The sequence below is a fragment of the Ovis aries genome, chromosome 16, assembly GCF_016772045.2.
Source record: "Ovis aries strain OAR_USU_Benz2616 breed Rambouillet chromosome 16, ARS-UI_Ramb_v3.0, whole genome shotgun sequence".
NCBI classification, from domain to species: Eukaryota; Metazoa; Chordata; class Mammalia; order Artiodactyla; family Bovidae; genus Ovis; species Ovis aries.
In genome coordinates this window covers 15893954-15912962 of record NC_056069.1, presented here as the reverse complement: position 1 = coordinate 15912962, position 19009 = coordinate 15893954, and the positions used below count along the sequence as shown (strand labels likewise).

General features: G+C 38.4%; 1 long non-coding RNA gene across 2 annotated transcripts in view; it reads right to left on the bottom strand.

Moving 5' to 3' along the window:
* The window catches only part of LOC114118734 (uncharacterized), a 294464-nt gene that overhangs the window by 135202 nt on the left and 140253 nt on the right, over nt 1-19009 (bottom strand). The window contains exon 4 of one of the 2 annotated variants that reach the window (XR_003591902.3): nt 17227-17947. The exons of the other annotated variant lie outside the window; for it this stretch is intronic. This is a non-coding gene — a long non-coding RNA (uncharacterized LOC114118734). Of the gene's footprint in view, nt 1-17226; nt 17948-19009 lie in introns of those variants that run through there. 2 annotated transcript variants of the gene reach the window in all.

The window sequence follows — 19009 nt, the reverse complement described above, 5'->3', positions numbered from 1 at the left end:
AATTAGCATACTTCAGTCTTCTCTTCCACCCTCCTCATTTTGGTTTAATTTTTTATATTACAGGGTTAATAGCATTTATATTCTATTCTATAACCATGGTTCCTTCATTTACTTAGTCTAAGTGTCTGTTTTAAGTAGATGCAAAGATAACCCCCAGGCCTTTCAGCACATTTTTCTATAGTAATTTATTGATTGAATGGATTTAATCATTAATTTTTTAAAAAGGACTCATGATTCCTGTATTCTGTGAATTGGTACATGCTTGCAAATGTCCGTATGTTGCCTTTTGTACTAGAGGAAAAAAATGTTGACATGAATTAAGTTACTGGCTGAGTCTCTTTATTGCTAAATGCTGTAGTCATCCTCTACCATTTCCCGGAACTGAGTGGTGGTTTAATTCTTTAGTGTTTTCTCCATTTCTCTTTTGGTTGGCAGGATTTCATCTTCAGCGGTTTCAAGAATCATTTATGAGTGCTTTGGCCACCAGTGCAGCACCTGGGCCTGGGAAAAGGTGCTCCTGACCCAAGCTCTGTACCTTAAAGGAGCTTAAACTAGCTTATCCCAGCACATGTCTTTCCTCATGGAACAAAGGGTAAAAAAATCCCCAGGGGCTCTGTGCTTATGCTTACTCTAGATCACACTTGGATCTAGAGTAAGGCACTTGGAGCCTGGGAGTCCAACACTCTCTGTCTGGACAGCCCTGAGCCTGTTTCCAGAGCTTGCACAGGCATTTTCCCCAGAGTTTGTTCTCCTGAATGTGAACCGCACCACTACACCCAGATCAAGGTGGCTTCTTTGTGAAAGTATGGAGAAAGCTTGGACGTGTGTTCTAAGGTATCTGTACATATACTAATGAGGCCCCTCATGGTTCCAAATATTTATGAGGCCATCAGGGCTGTTCATCCATATTCCAATTTGTAACTCTAAGGAGTTAAAAAACAATTACTAATTTAAACCAGATAGTTGAAAGTATATTTATCAAGGTAGGTATATATTAGGCATAATCTTTAAAATTTTGACATTCAGTTTATCAACCTCTGTTTACACTTTTGTTTTGCTTCCACTAATGTAAGATGCTGACAAAGTGACCTCTGGAAAAAAATTGCTTTTTTATTTGATAATTTGAGCCCATTTACTTAACAAATGAAAACAACTTGGTCACCTAAAACATTTTTATTACTCTCTTTTCTTAGAACTGTGTAAGTAAATTGCTGAGGAAAATGTTCAAATAACCTGAGGGTTTTTTTTTCCAATTATAGAAGGTGACTTGCACTTTCTACTACAATGTTTAAAGAATGATGTATTTTACTTAAATGCTCAATAACTGAACATGTCTTGTTATTGATTATTTTATAACATTTTACTAAGATATATCTTTCAATTTTCATATTCAGTTTTACCATCAATTCAGGGAGTTTTGTTTACTTTCTTTTAAATAATATTATTATGATGTTCCATGAGTTAGCAGAAAACATTTTCCTACTTCTATGTTCTTTGTTGTGTATCTTATGTCTGTCCTATTGCTTTGATATCTTTGTTCATTTCTTTGTGTTCATGGTAATTATATTAAGACTTTCTTCCTTGAAATTATTCAATTCCATTTTCATGCAATTTGTTTTGATGTTTACTATTTGTAATTCATCATTTCAGTTCTCTAAAGTTGGATTTTGGATCAAAGGTTTTTTTCCTGATTTTTATAAATTTTCTTTAGATTTTATTTTCATATTTTTTTCCCTTGGACCTCAATCCATTGATTTACTAAATTTGTCCTTTTAGTAACTTCTCTTATGATGCAAAACATTAAGTAGGACTTTTCTCTTGTTACTCAGTTCAGTTCAGTTCAGTCACTCAGTCATGTCCGACTCTTTGCGACCCCATGAATTGCAGCACGCCAGGCCTCCCTGTCCTGGAGAAGGCAATGGCATCCCATTCCACTACTCTTGCCTGGAAGAACCCATGGATGGAGGAGTCTGGTAGGCTGCAATCCATGGGGTCACGAAGAGTCGGACACAACTGAGCAACTTCACTTTCACTTTTCACTTTCATGCATTGGAGAAGGAAATGGCAACCCACTCCAGTGTTCTTGCCTGGAGAATCCCAGGGATGGGGGAGCATGGTGGGCTGCCATCTCAGGGGTCACAGAGAGTTGGACATGACTGAAGCGACTTAGCAGCAGCAGCACCAGGCCTCCCTGTCCATCACCAACACCAGGAATTCACTCAAACTCAGGTCCATTGAGTCACTGATGCCATCCAGCCATCTCATCCTCTGATGTCCCCTTCTACTCCTGTCCCCAATCCCTCCCAGCATCAGAGTCTTTTCCAGTAAGTCCAGTCTTTGCATGAAGTTGCCACAGTATGGGAATTTCAGCTTTAGCATCAGTCTCTCCAATGAACACCGAAGACTGATTTCCTTTAGAATGGACTGGTTGGATCTCCTTGCAGTCCAAGGGACTCTCAAGAGTCTTCTCCAACACCACAGTTCAAACGCATCAATTCTTCGGTGCTCAGCCTTCTTCACAGTCCAACTCTCACATCCATACATGACCACTGGAAAAACCGTAGCCTTGACTAGATGGACCTTAGTCGGCAAAGTAATGTCTCTGCTTTTGAATATGCTATCTAGGTTGGTCATAACTTTTCTTCCAAGGAGTAAGCGTCTTTTAATTTCATGGCTGCAGTCACCATCTACAGGGATTTTGGAGCCCCCAAAAATAAAGTCTGACACTGTTTCCACTGTTTCCCCATTTATTTCCCATGAAGTGATGGGACCAGATGGCATGATCTTTGCTTTCTGAATGTTGAGCTTGAAGCCAACTTTTTCACTCTCGTCTTTCACTTTCATCAAGAGGCTCTTTAGTTCCTCTTTACTTTCTGCCATAAGGGTGGTGTCATCTGCATATCTGAGCTTATTGATATTTCTCCCAGCAATCTTGATTCCAGCTTGTGCTTCTTCCAGTCCAGCGTTTCTCATGATGTACTCTGCATATAAGTTAAATAAGCAGGGTGACAATATACAGCCTTGACATACTCCTTTTCCCATTTGAAACCAGTCTGTTGTTCCATGTCCAGTTAACTGTTGCTTCCTAACGTGCATACAGATTTCTCAAGAGGCAGGTCAGGTGGTCTGGTATTCCCATCTCTTTCAGAATTTTCCACAGTTTATTGTGATCCACACAGTCAAAAGCTTTGGCATAGTCAATAAAACAGAAATAAATGTTTTTCTGGAACTCTGTTGCTTTTTCTATGATCCAGTGGATGTTGGCAATTTGATCTCTGGTTCCTCTGCCTTTTCTAAAACCAGCTTGAATATCTGGGAATTCACGGTTCACGTATTGCTGAAGCCTGGCTTAGAGAATTTTGACCATTACTTTACTAGCGTGTGAGATGAGTGCAATTGTGCAGTAGTTTGAGCATTCTTTCGCATTGCTTTTCTTGGATTGGAATGAAAACTGAGCTTTTCCAGTCCTGTGGCCACTGCTGCGTTTTCCAAGTTTGCTGGCATATTGAGTGCAGCACTTTCACAACATCATCTTTCAGGATTTGAAAGAGCTCAACTGGAATTCCATCACGTCCACTAGCTATGTTCGTAGTGATGCTTTCTAAGGCCCACTTGACTCACATTCCAGGATATCTGGCTCTAGGTGAGTGATCACACCATTGTGATTATCTTGGTCATGAAGATCTTTTTTGTACAGTTGTTCTGTGTATTCTTACCACCTCTTCTTAACATCTTCTGCTTGTGTTTGGTCCATACAATTTCTGTCCTTTATCACACCCATCTTTACATGAAATGTTCCCTTAGTATCTCTAATTTTCTTGAAGAGATCTCTAGTCTTTCCCATTTTGTTGCTTTCCTCTATTTCTTTGCATTGATCACTGAAGAAGGTTTTCTTATCTCTTCTTGCTATTCTTTGGAGCTCTGTATTCAGATGCTTTTGTTACTGCTGCTGTTGCTGCTGCTAAGCAGCTTCAGTCATGTCCAACTCTGTGCAACTCCACAGATGGTAGCCCACCAGGCTCCCCCATCCCTGGGATTCTCCAGGCAAGAAGACTGGAGTGGGTTGCTATTTCCTTCTTCAACGCATGAAAGTGAAAAGTCAAAAGTGAAATTGAAGTCGCTTAGACATGTCCGACCCTCAGTGACCCCATGGACTGCAGCCTTCCAGGCTCCTCCGTCAATGGGATTTTCCAGGCAAGAGTACTGGAGTGGGGTGTCATTGCCTTCTCCAGCTTTTGTTACTAGATTATGTTTTATCTTCAACCAGGCATTCTATCTGCATTTTCTATTCTCCCTTTCTCTCTAAGGTAAAGAGGTACTGATATATTTACACTTTTCAGTTTGCTCATGCTAAACTGAGAAAATCTATAACCTGCCTATCTGAAACATATAATTTAATTATTAATTATAATATTGTTAATTATTTATCTATGTTAATACAGCCCATCCACTCTACTCTAGCTTGAGTTCATGAGACAAAAAAGATAAATGTCCATTCAGAGCTTGTATGAGATATTTAGGAGAAGTCCATTTTTTTCTTCAAAGATTTTATTAAATGTTCCTTATAAATAATTTACAATATCATGTGTTTGTGTGTGCTTGTGTTGGGCACAAAAACAGAATAACCTACTCCAAAATGGTAAACCTTCAGGATTTAGATCATTCTTCTACTTTAATTCAGAGTTACAGTTTTCCTCAAAGACACTTTTCATTTTCCCGTTGTATTCACCTATTTCCAGTGGTTCATTTTTTAAAATCAGAGATATGTTGTTCTTGTTTTGTGGCTAAGTCATTCCTGACTCATTGCAATCCCATGGACTGTAGCCCACCAGGGTCCTCTGTCCATGGGATTTCCCTGGCAAGAATACTGGAGTGCGTTGCCATTTCCTTCTCCCAGGAGATCTTTCTGATCCAGGGATCAAACCTGTCTCCTGCTTTGGAAGGCACTGAGCTACCTGGGAAGCCTGCATCAGACACATAGGTCTACCTAATAAATTTGGATTTGTATACTGGTGGTGGAGAACAGAATCTGTACTTTTCATCAGATTTGGAAAACTTTATTCATTTATTTAAATATTTTTATGCCTCTTTCTCTTGCTGGGACTCTAATCACAAATATTTTAGCTCACTTGGTATTATCCCATGTCTTTAAGCTCTGCTGACATTTTAGTCTTTTTTTTTTTCTTTTTATGTTTCAGTATGGAGTTTTATATTGATACAGTTTTAAATCTACTGGCTTTTCCCCATAGTACTGTTTAATCTGCTCTCAATTCCATCCAGTGTGTTTTTCATCCCAGGCAGTGTATCTAATCTCCAGAAATTTGATTTTCATTTTTAGGTCTTCTATGTCTTTGTTTACTACGCTCACACTTTCTGCTACCTTCTATAACATATATTTATCTGTTCAAGAGTATATTTAAGCAAGTTTTAATGTCCTTGTGTGTTAAGTCTATCCTCTGTTACATTTTGAAGTCTCTTTCTCTTGATTCATTTTGTCCCTTCATTATATTGCTTCTTGACTTGGGAGGCAAATTTTTTAGATGTCAGAAGTGTAAATTTTATGGTGTTGGGCATTGGATTTGGTCACAGTTCTTTAAATATTTTTTTAGGGATTTGTTTTGGGCCACAGTTAAGTTAGTTTGAAATAATCTCAACCATTTGAGGCTTGTGTTTAAGCTTTCTGAGACAGGCAGAGATCAGTCTTTAGTCTAGGGCTAATTTGTATCATAAATTGAGGCAATACTCTTCTAAGAACTTTACTTAACCACATCTATGTTAAGAGGTCTTTCCATCTTTGCTTGTGAGCTATTCCTGGCCCAGTGTGGTGTGATTCTTAGACATTGCCCGACATGTTTCTTTATATTGGCTCTTTGGCCAACATTGGGTGATTTCCTTATATGCTTGTTTTTGTCATCAGTACTTTGCTGTTGATGTGATATGCTGTTCTCTCCAGATCTCTTGAGAACTCTTTGTCTCTGCTTCTGTTTAAATTTCCTTCCCATCACCACAGGCTGGATATTCTCTGTACACAGTGAGCTGGGACAATCACAAGGCTCACTTCATTTATTTTGGCTTCTCTCTACAATCACTGTACTATGCTGGCTATTTTCTGATGTCTAAAAGCAGTTTTTTCATGCATGCTGGTTGTTTTGTTAGTCGTTTAAAGCAGGGAGGTAGATCCTGTCCTTGTTACTTCACCATGTCTGGAAGCAGAAGTCCTCTCATGATACATTTTTAACAAACTGTGCAAAGGACACTTGTTTTGGACTGAACTATTGTGCAGAAATGATGACCAAGAGTAAAAGTGGTAGCAATAAAGAGAAAGGTAGCTGAGACCATCTTTACATCCTGGGGGTTATATAGGATATCTCCTAGCAGGATGATACAGCAGGGTATGCTATTTCTCCTCTCCACTCTGTCTTTATTTTTTCTCTTAAACCTCAGCATGTAGCCCTTACATATTTAACACTTACTATAACAGAGACTACCTATGCTTGGTAATGGAAACTAGAGAGAAAAGGAAAATGTCTTATTCCCACTACAGTAGGTAGGAGAGGGGACATGTGCTTGACTCCTGACTTTAGAATTGCACTGAGAGACTTCGGGGTTCTTTCCTTTCTACATTATTCTATACATAACAGCTTAACTCAGGAATTTTAGTCTTAGCCTTTCTGCAGTTAAACTCTTACTTTACACAGCATCCACTGAAAGTATTTTAATTTTGTTATCAGTGTGGACATGCTATGGGAGCCATTTAAAGAATAGAGTCACATCAAAGCCTCATTTAAGCATAATTTACTTTCTAAAGCCATATCACCTTGATTAACTAAATCAGTAGTTCCTTTAGAGACCTCGTGATTTTAAATGAGTCACTTTACTTGTAATGTTTTGCAATAAGGTTTAATTTACTGTCACCTTCTCTACAATTCTGATTTGCTGCTGTTTTCCAAGCCCAGTAGGATGATTGGTGCATGAGAAAATAGCACTGCTTATAAAATAAACTAGAACACAACTTGTGATTTTAGGTTCCATCTGCTCAACCATGTCATTATTAAATTAGATTCTAGGAAAGTGTCTCACTGTCCCTGACAATATCATATTGGTCTCCTGAGAATAAAAATAATATTATTGTTTTTAACACATTTCTTGGCATTTTAGTGTCAAAACATGAAGGTCTAAGTTCTAATTAGAGAAACACTGACCATATGCTGTGCAACACTTGATATTTATAATGAAAACCTGGGTTGAGATTATCATAAAGTCAGGCTTCTGAAACAAGTTTATACGTGAGTAAAATTTGGCTCACAGTAATAACCAGCTCAAGAAGAGATAAGAAAGCCTTATTCAGCGATCAATGCAAAAGAAATAGAGGAAAAGAACAGAATGGGAAAGAGTAGAGATCTCTTCAAGAAAATTAGAGATATGAAGGGAACATTTCATGCAAAGATGGGCTCGATAAAGGACAGAAATGGTATGGACATAACAGAAGCTGAAGATATTAAGAAGAGGTGGCAAGAATACATGGAAGAACTGTACAAAAAGATCTTTGCAATCCAGATAATCATGATGATGTGGTCACTAATCTAGAGCCAGACATCTTGGAATGTGAAGTCAAATGGGCCTTAGAAAGCATCACTGTGAACAAAGCAAGTGGAGGTGATGGAATTCCAGTTGAGCTCTTTCAAATCCTGAAAGATGATGCTGTGAAAGTGCTGCACTCAATATGCCACCAAATTTGGAAAACTCAGCAGTGGCCACAGGACTGGAAAAGGTCAGTTTTCATTCCAATCCCAAAGAAAGGCAATGCCAAAGAATGCTCAAACTACCGCACAATTGCACTCATCTCACACACTAGTAAAGTAATGCTCAAAATTCTCCAAGCCAGGCTTCAGCAATATGTGAACCGTGAACTCCCTGATGTTCAAGCTGGTTTTAGGAAAGGCAGAGGAACCAGAGATCAAATTGCCAACATCCATTGGATCATGGAAAAAGCAAGAGAGTTCCAGAAAAACATCTATTTCTGTTTTATTGACTATGCCAAAGCCTTTTACACTGTGAATCACAATAAACTATGGAAAATTCTGAAAGAGATGGGAATACCGGACCACCTAACCTGCCTCTTGAGAAATCTGTATGCACGTTAGGAAGCAACAGTTAGAACTGGACATGAAACAACAGACTGGTTCCAAATAGGAAAAGGAGTATGTCAGGCTGTATATTGTCACCCTGCTTATTTAACTTATATGCAGAGTACATCATGAGAAACGCTGGACTGGAAGAAACACAAGCTGGAATCAAGATTGCCGGGAAAAATATCAATAAGCTCAGATATGCAGATGACACCACCCTTATGACAGAAAGTGAAGAGGAACTAAAAAGCCTCTTGATGAAAGTGAAAGAGGAGAGTGGAAAAGTTGGCTTCAAGCTCAACATTCAGAAAATGAAGATCATGGCATCTGCTCCCATCACTTCATGGGAAATAGATAGGGAAAGAGTGGAAACAGTGTCAGACTTTATTTTATTTTATTTTATTTTGGCTCCAAAATCACTTCAGATGGTGACTGCAGCCATGAAATTAAAAGACGCTTACTCCTTGGAAGAAAAGTTATGACCAACCTAGATAGCATATTCAAAAGCAGAGACATTACTTTGCCAACTAACGTCCGTCTAGTCAAGGCTATGGTTTTTCCAGTAGTCATGTATGGATGTGAGAGTTGGACTGTGAAGAAGGCTGAGCGTCCAAGAATTGATGCTTTTTAACTGTGGTGTTGGAGAAGTCTCTTGAGAGTCCCTGGGACTGCAAGGAGATCCAACCAGTCCATTCTGAAGGAGATCAGCCATGGGATTTCTTTGGAAGGAATGATGCTAAAGCTGAAACTCCAGTACTTTGGCCACCTCACGCAAAGAGTTGACTCATTGGAAAAGACTCTGATGCTGGGAAGGATTGGGGGCAGGAGGAGAAGGGGACGACAGAGGATGAGATGGATGGATGGCATCACTGACTCGACGGACGTGAGTCTGAGTGAACTCCGGGAGATGGTGATGGACAGCGAGGCCTGGCATGCTGCGATTCATGGGGTTGCAAAGAATCGGACACAACTGAGCGACTGAACTGAACTGAACTGAACTGAATGACCAGCTCCACTCCCAACTTTGATCAATCCAAAGAGCAACCACGCAGTGAAATTACACTACATGACTTTAAAGTATGTTTGTAAGACACGGTTCGTCAGTGATTTCAACCATGACTTGTTTTAGGTAAGTGACATAATGATTAGCAATGTGAGCACTGATCCCTTGCTGCCCAAATCTAGGTGATATTAACACATTAATTCACTTTAAAAGACACATATAGACATGCCATCAGTGTGTCTGATCAGGAACAATTAAGAAATGAAACAATTGGGATTGCAGAGAAGAAAAGGTGAGGATAGAAAACATCCATTTTTAGATTTACACTCAACCTTAACTTTAAACTGGTAATGGCCAGTTTTCTCTTGGTAGACATTAATCAGTCTGCCAGAAATTATCTATAATATGGCAGCATCACAGAGCACTAGGGCTAAAAGAAGTAATTAATATCATTTACTCCAATATTCTCTCTTGACAAATGATATCCCAAGGCTAGCCTGTCCGCCAGGTAAACGTTAAAATCAAGGGGCTAAAAATCTAGGTCTCCTGATTCCCAATCCATCGTTCTCCCTACCTGTTCAATAATCTAGGATAAAAGTACTTACTTAACAGCATGACAGATTAATCATAGTGCTGATGATTTTGGCCATTCTAGTAGGTGTGCAGTGTTATCTCATTGTTATTTTCATTTGCATTTCTCTCATGATATATGCTGTGGAGTATCTTTTCATATCCTTATTTTCCAGCTTAATATCTTCCTTGGTGGAATTTCTGTTAAGGTCTTTGGTCCATTTTTTAATTGGGTTGTTTATTTTCCATTGCTGAGTTTTAAAAGTTCTTTGCATATTTTGGGTAACAGAAAAAATGTATTAGATATGTCTTCTGTAAACATTTTATCCCAGTCTGTGGTTTGTCTCCTTGTTCTCTTAAGCATTTATTTTTCAGTCTGGTTGACTTACAGTGAACTTGAAGTAAACTAAAACCTCTACAGGCAACTGAACTCATAGAATATGAAGAACTTCTTAGCTAGAAATCTTTCCTGGTAACCATATTTTAATAGGTTTTTGTACCATTCCCAGATGCCAATTTTATATAAATCTAAGTAAGAGCCTAATGTCATTATGTAAGACTTGAAAAATATAACAAGATTTTAAATTAGGCTTATTCGCTTATTCAGAAATCAGCTTTTATTATAGTAAACTCATGTCTATGTAGATCTGTGTAAGATATTATACAATTCCTCACTGCACATTTAGTTCTAGGGGCTGCAGGGATATGAAGGGGAGGAGGTTAGAAGGGAGAAAGAGAATGGGGGGATGTAAAGGGTAGGGGGAAAGGAGAAAAGTGATATGTCTTTGATGTATTCTGCTCCCCACAGCCTAAACAAAAGCATTTCCTTGAGGAAGCAGAACTGTTCAAAAATTATTAAATCATGTAAATGTGACCTTCTAGGACCAGAACACAGCTGCAGTGACAATAATTTAGTAATGCTGAAAAAATATGTGTGTATGTATATATACACAAGCAGTTTCGAGAGGTTCATGTGGCAGGTGAAAGTGAAAGTCACTCAGTTGTGTCTGATCCTTTGTGACCCCATGGACTATACAGTCCATGGAATTCTCCAGGCCAGAATACTGGAGTAGGTAGCCTTTCCCTTCTCCAGAGGATCTTCCCAACCCAGGGATCGAACCCAGGTCTCCTGCATTGCAGGTGAATTCTTTACCAGTTAAGCCACAAAGGAAGCCCTCATGTGGCAAGGGACCAAGTATTTCTAGTATGGGTCATATGAGTATGACATCTTAGAAGTACATCTTCCAGCCCAACTCAAACCTTCAAATGATACCCCAGCTGACAGCTTTAATGCACCCTTATGAGAGATGCCAAGTTAGAACCACCCAGCTAAGTAGCTTCTACATACTTCACCCAGAAACTGAGATAATAATTGTCCATCATTTTAAACTTCTACTTCTAAGCTGCTAAGTTTATTGAGTAGAGTAATATTTGTTCCTTTAAGCTGTAGTGTCTAATATATATATATATACATATATATATATATAAACCTGATAATTAATATATATTAGATCTCCTACATAGCAGGTGGATTCTTTACCAGCTGAGCTATCAGGAAAGCCCCTATGTAGCTAATATAACATGACTAACATATCTGATATTCAAAAGAGGGAAGATTGATTATTGAATAGCATCGATTAGAGTTCTATTTGTGTTCCTATTATCAATTCTACTTATGTATTTCACTGAACTCTTCTGCACTTATCACAATTGATGGAACCTGTTAGTAGATTTTTTTTAATGGCTAAATTTAACAAATCAATGGAATTTTTCTTCCATTTTTTATGATAAGAACCTTGGCCCAGTAATTGAGAATCAAGTCATAGAGTAAAAAATGTAAAATCCATAATAAGAAAACAATTCTCTCTTGTTCAAGTTATTTTATTAACTGTAAAATAAGCCTGTCTTCAGTTTTTCACCAACTTAATTCATTCAGTCTTTAGGTCAAGGAACTAAGTTACTCCAACAAATAACATAATGTTAGAAATTATCTAGATTTATTTTAAAATAAAAACCTTAACACTTGTTTCATATGAACACAGCCTGCAATAGACTAATAGTTTCCAAATATATGTTGGCCTAGAATGTTTATATTTAGTAAAACAATGTAAAGAAGAGAAAATTTAAGTAAGAGCTTTCTCTCATCTACAGACTTTTCCCCAGGATGCTTTGGTGCCATGGAGAACTGTATTATAATCTTTTGACTGCTCTCTTTATAAGGCTTGACTTAAGGTCTGGCATCATTAGATCTGTTTATGGGTTTAGGGAATTAAACCTCATGTACAGAGACTATTCCGCAGATAGAAGGATGAGAAAAGCCTTGTTCTAAGGACCAGTTACCATGTTGAAGGTTATAATATATGAATCATACCACATAACAATTTTAGAAGTACCAAAAGGGATAATTGCTCCCTTTTGCCTTTTATGGTACCTCAAATGCTAACGTGAGCTATTGCAGCTTCCCAAGCATCTTGCTCAATGTGACTAAGCCTAAGACTGAGTATCCAAAGGTCAGATCACTTGTCAGGATATTTTCTAGCAGGCAGCAAGTAGAAAGAACACTGCGGGTGAACAGTAAAGGAAGCAATGAAAAAAGGCAAGGAAACTGTGGCTTCAGTTCAGTTCAGTCACTCAGTCATGTCCAACTCTTTGAGACCCCATGAATCGCAGCACGCCAGGCCTCCCTGTCCATCACCAGCTCCTGGAGTTCACTCAGACTCACGTCCATCAAGTCCGTGATGCCATCCAGCCATCTCATCCTCTGTTGTCCCCTTCTACTCCTGCCCCCAATCCCTCCCAGCATGAGAGTCTTTTCCAATGAGTCAACTCTTTGCATGAGGTGGCCAAAGTACAGGAGTTTCAGCTTTAGCATCATTCCCTCCAAAGAAATCCCAGGGCTGATCTCCTTGCAGTCCAAGACACTCTCAAGAGTCTTCTCCAACACCACAGTTCAAAAGCATCAATTCTTCAGCACTCAGCTTTCTTCACAGTCCAACTCTCACATCCATACATGACCACTAGAAAAACCATAGCCTTGACTAAATGGACCTTTGTTGGCAAAGTAATGTCTTTGCTTTTCAATATGCTATCTAGGTTGGTCATAACTTTTCTTCCAAGGAGTAAGCATCTTTTAATTTCATGGCTGCAGTCACCATCTGCAGTGATTTTGGAGCAAAAAATAAAATAAAATCTAACACTGTTTCCACTGTTTCCCCATCTATTTCCCATGAAGTCATGAGACCAGATGCCATGATCTTCGTTTTCTGAATGTTGAGCTTTAAGCCAACTTTTTCACTCTCCTCTTTCACTTTCATCAAGAGGCTTTTTAGTTCCTCTTCACTTTCTGCCATAAGGGTGGTGTCATCTGCATATCTGAGGTTATTGATATTTCTCCCAGCAATCTTGATTCCAGCTTGTGAATCTTCCAGCCCAGCATTTCTTATGATGTACTCTGTATAGAAATTAAATAAGCAGGGTAGCAATATACAGCCTTGACGTACTCCTTTTCCTATTTGGAACCAGTCTGTTGTTCCATGTCCTGTTCTAACTGTTGCTTCCTAACCTGCATATAGGTTTCTCAAGAGGCAGGTCAGGTGGTCTGGTATTCCCATCTCTTTCAGAATTTTCCACAGTGCAATTGTGCAGTAGTTTGAGCATTCTTTGGCATTGCCTTTCTTTGGGATTGGAATGAAAACTGACATTTTCCAGTCCTGTGGCCACCGCTGAGTTTTCCAAATTTGCTGGCATATTGAGTGTAGCATTTTCACAGCATCATCTTTCAGGATTTGAAATAGCTCAACTGGAATTCTATCACCTCCACTAGCTTTGTTCGTAGTGATGCTTTCTAAGGCCCACTTGACTTCACATTCCAGGATGTCAGGCTCTAGGTGAGTGATCACATCATCGTGATTATCTTGGTCTTGAAGATCTTTTTTGTACAGTTCTTCCGTGTATTCTTGCTATGTCTTCTTAATATCTTCTGCTTCTGTTAGGTCCATACCATTTCTGTCCTTTATCGAGCCCATTTTTGCATGAAATATTCCCTTGGTGTCTCTAATTTTCTTGAAGACATCTCTAGTCTTTCCCATTCTGTTATTTTCCTCTATTTCTTTACATTGATCACTGAGGAAAGCTTTTTTTATCGCTTCTTGCTATTCTTTGGAACTTTGCGTTCAGATGCTTATATCTTTCCTTTTCTCCTTTGCTTTTCACTTTTCTTTTCACAGCTATTTGTAAGGCCTCCTCAGACAGCCATTTTGCTTTTTGCATTTCTTTTCCATGGGGATGGTCTTAATACCTTTCTTACATAGTGATTAAAATCTTGCCACTACCAATCCAAAACCAAGTTTAACCTAAACCATAACTAAGTGAAAAGCCAAAGGGCAAAGAAATTAATGTTTAAAGACAAAGCATGGAAACCATAATTTTAACAGTCCTTTAATATAACTTTATATTGTCATCTGTCACTCATGCATTTATTGCCAAGATTGTATATCGTAACCTGACTTATTTAACTTATATGCAGAGTACATCATGAAAAATGCCAGGCTGGGTGAAGCACAAGCTGGAATCAAGATTGCCTGGAGAAATATCTATTACCTCTGATAGGCAGATGACACAAGACTTATGGCAAAAAGTGAAGAGGAACTAAAGAGCCTCTTCCGCGATCTTGTTCCTCCCTACTCTCACAGATTTCTGAGAGGATCTTCTGTAACCCACGCTGGCTAAGCCTTGTTTGCTTTCCAAAGTGTACCAAACTAGATCCTTCCAGGTCATGAAGTCCTTAAAGAACCCCCTACCAGTTAGTTCCCTTTGTGCTTTCTTTCAGAAACTTTGGTAAAGCAGCATTTGCATGAAGAACTGCAAAACAGTCATAGATTGGTAATACTAACAGTAGTAAGTTAACATATATTGAATAACTACTGTATGTTAGCCACTGTTCTAACACATTTAACCATCCCAGCCACCTGAACAGAGTTTCCCTAACCAACTTGGAATTTTTTTTTTATAACATTGGACTTTTAGAGTAGATTTTCTCCCCCTTTATGAATTAATTCACATAATGATGTTTATCTCTTTTCTCCTCTAAATTTCAAGCTGGTGACACTTCTGTTGTTCTCGTAAATTTAGCTCATCCCCCTTCCCCACTTGGAACAAATTCTGTCCCTGATCACAGGAAATTTCAGGAACTTTAAGATCACAGCTTAGAGAATCAAACTTCAGGCAGCCTGATTTTTGCTTCTGCTCTGACCTTGGTTTTGAGCTCCAGGAGTAAGGCTGTCCTCTTACTCATAGCAGCCCAAACCCTGTCCATCTTATTGCATAAGTCTCTCCTTTGATTTCTTGAGTGGTTCCTTGGTCTTTATGAGACTGAAACACCTAGAGCTCTGCTCCTGAAACCCAGCAACTTGTCCCCAGTAATTATTTCTGTCCTTCTCTTACGTCAGCTTCTCACCTAACTGAATTTTTGCCTGCTGTCTGTTCTCAGAACTCTCACTTTTTCTGCTCCAAAAGAGTAATTTAACTCACAAACCTTTCTCATTCCCATGTGACCAGATTTTGAATATGGGTCACTATCCCTTCTTTCCTTTCTTTCTCCTTAAGGCCAAAATCCCCAAATCAACAATCTATGAGGAATCCATTTACTGAATATGCACATTAATTTATTAAAAAATAATTTGTCATTCTTTAATTTATGTCTGTCAATATTAAGCTTCATTTCAACTTTCTAGCACAGTGGTCTCATGAGAAAGTTATATCTCCCACGGTAACTATATATTCTGTATTACTCATGTTGTCTTTGTTTTGATTATAATCAAATTCAACAATTTTGTGGTTGGCAGAATTATTGGAAAAGACAGAAAATATTCCATATATTTTAGATCTGTTGAAAATTTTTAAAATATCAGAAGTTAGGATGTTTCATAGTAATAATTTGAACTATCTATTTCAAATTAATATTTATTACCTTATACAAAGTCATAAGATGGGTTCTATTGGTTGTAATGCTTAAAGAAAAAACAGCATTGCTTCTTTCACTAATTTGATTTTCTCCATTCAGTTACTCAGAGATAATAGGATTATTTTTTGTAGGTTTGTCTATATAAATATGCATGCTAGTAAAGTGTGGATCAGCTTTTTTTTTAAAATAAGTTCTATATTCAAGTAAATGCCCAATGAAGGAAGACTGGAATTCCATTTAGGATGTTTGTGACATCAAAATAGATACTGGTTTGGCTTTGTCTCAAAGCAGCTCAGGATAGATTTCTGGCTTTTCTCCCCATGACTAATAAGTAATTTCTCAGTTTCAATATCTCTTGATTTAAGATGTTCCTCTCCATTTATCCAAGTTATACCTGAAAAGGTGATTTTAAAGATAATTATAGACACAGAGGACAAAGGATGAATGAGAGGAGAATATAAGAGGCAGAAAGACAGGAAAATAAAACAATTACAGAGAGCAGTTTCCCAGGAGAAAGAAAGATGAATGAGGGAAAGAAAATGAAGATGTTTACAGGAAACACAAGAAATTGAAAGAAAAAAGTATAAAGAATTAACATGGCCTTTTAAAGAGAGAAGAAAATAAGTATGATTAGATTAATTCATTCATTTATTGAGCATTCACTATGATTATGTGCTAAGCACTGCTGTAGGTCTTCTCTGTAAGGTAAAGGAAAAGATTATTTCAGACCTCAAAAGAGGTAGAATTTGTCATAAATATTAGTTCTAATTAGAGATGAACCTGAAATATTCTGATTAAGTTGGATATATTATCTTCTCTTCAACTGGCCCTTTATATTATGTGGAAAAATTAAATAATTGTGAATGACTAGATTTTTTAAAAAAACGCAGGACAACAGAACTGCTTAAAATAATGATCACAAAGCATAGCAAATTTCTGCATATGAGATATGATTAAATGACATCAGTAAAGCCTTTAAAATACTACCTCTGCCCTTGGAAAGCGCCTCAATCTCCTGTGTTTCTAATCTTATTCTTATGGCTCAGGAAAGAAAGAGGAAGCATTCTTTTCCTGTCCCAAATTTCTACTGGTCCATGCAATAGGAACCTCTGATTTCTTCAATTATATAATTGGTTAGAAGCATCCAAGCATTGGATGGTTTAAAGAAAAAACATTGGTTTAAAGATCCAAGCATTGATTTTCCTATGTGAGAAGGCGTGTTTTTTAATGATTGATGAGATGGTAAGAATATGACTTCTGTTAATTCCTATCTCTCTGTCAGGTGGACTTAGTTGCTGAAGGTCTTTGTGTATGCATGGCCTCCAACTCTCTGCCCTACTGTTGACAGGTGAGAGTTGAGAGGTGTTCTCCACGTACCTGGCTGGGTAAGGCTTCTCTGTAAACTGGCACTTCCCTCAGATGGGTCTGAAGATACGAACATGGTGGTATGATGAGGGGTAGAGAGTGGATGAAGCACTAGGAAGTCAATTTTACCATCTTACAAACAAATTGAGGCCATATTCCCTAGCTGAGCTTTACCAGCAATGAAGTGAGTCCCTATTTGCTCTCTGTGTGTATTTTTCAGTGGTCTAGTGTGTCATTAATTATATGCCATTGATTCCTTGGTTAGAATGAGTATATTAGTTTCCTTTTGACAGGGGAGTCCAGGGGTTCTGAAGGTAATCTATCAATGGGGCAGAGGTAAGAGGAAGGCTGAGACCTTTTGGTGCTGCAAAGGGCATAATGGCCAGTGGGGGTGCTCTGGGCTGGAAGCAGAGTTACTGAATAAGAAAAGGGAGACCTAAGAGAGGGGTGAAAAGACCTTAAAATAGCAATTTACCATCATTTTTTTTTCCTAAGAAGAGCTTATAAGTGCTAGCTAGCATCTCTACTTAGTGGACATTTGAGAACTTTGTGTCCAGAGAAATTCATAAGATCTGTATGTATCTCCAAACATGAAATATTTACCAAACTTATTTACTTACGGCACATGGAGAATAGATATCACTATGATAATTTTTACAGAATTTACCTTGAGGGTTGGAAAAATTAAGTGGTTTGCCTAAAGTTACAATTAAGGAATGGTGAACAAAGGACGCCACAGCTTGCTCCATCGCCAGCTGAACAATAGATAACCCCATACCAGAACCACTGCCATTGCCCTGGAAACCTGATGTGGTTGCCACCATTCCAGAATATATCATCTTCTTCTTTTCCTTCTTTGCCAAATGAGCTTCTAGAGGGAGTGCATCTTCTTGGTTGAGCTTAAGTCATGTGCCCATCCTGTCACCGCAGTGAAAGCAAGAAAAGCAACTATCAGAGACTTTTAACACTTCTAATGAGAGGTCAGGAAGATTTCAGATTATAGGCAACCAAATAATGCAAATATCCACTCTAACTACTGAAAAAATTACAACCTTAGTCCTTCAATTGTACCAACCACATTTCCAGTGCTCAATAGACACACACGGCTACTGGCTTCTATATTGGACAGTGAAGATATAGAATCTTTCCATCACTGCAGAAACTCCCATTGGACAGTGCTGACCTAGCAATACCTCTCATTGTAGTAATGTGCAAACTAAGGCCCCTGGAGGTTAATGGATTCATCAAGGTCACAGAGCCAGCTAACCTTCAATTAAAAACCAGATATCAAATTTCCTGACTCCCTTTTTATTGCTCTGTCCAATACAGTTTAATATCTTTCAACTTAGAGTTGTTTTTTCCATATTTCCCCAATTTGTCAAAAGTGCTTTTTATTCCAAATTCTATGGTTTTTTGAAAAAACTGGGAAGCTTCAGTGAGAATCCAACAGAGCCTGGATATATTTTCTGACTTTCATCTTTGAACGAATTGTTGCATAGAACACTGAGAGAATAATTTTGAAGCTTAGCCAGTCATGGAAAAGGGACAAAACTCATGGACACGCGTGAAACCAAAGGTTATAGGAGAGTTTCTGTGCATCTTCAGTGCTACTTGCCTAGAGTCGGGAGAAGAGTTGCAAAGACTCTGACATGACTGAGCGACTGTCACTCACTCATTCATCTCCAGGTTAAGCCAGCACCATCTCCCCTAGGATACCAAAATAGCTTTCCGTAGCTGATCCACTTCTGCCTTTGCCCTGTCATTCTGCTGCTCACTACTGCCCACTGGTTTTCTATGTCACCCATGCTAAAACTCAAAGCCCTGACGATGTCCTACAAGTCCCTACATGTGTGGCCCACCTCCATTTTTAACCTCATTTCCATCTAGTTACTCTCTCTCTGCCCCACAGACCTTCTTGCTGACTCTTGAACATACAAGGCATGTTTCTGTCATTGAGAATGTTACATTTTCTTCTCTTTA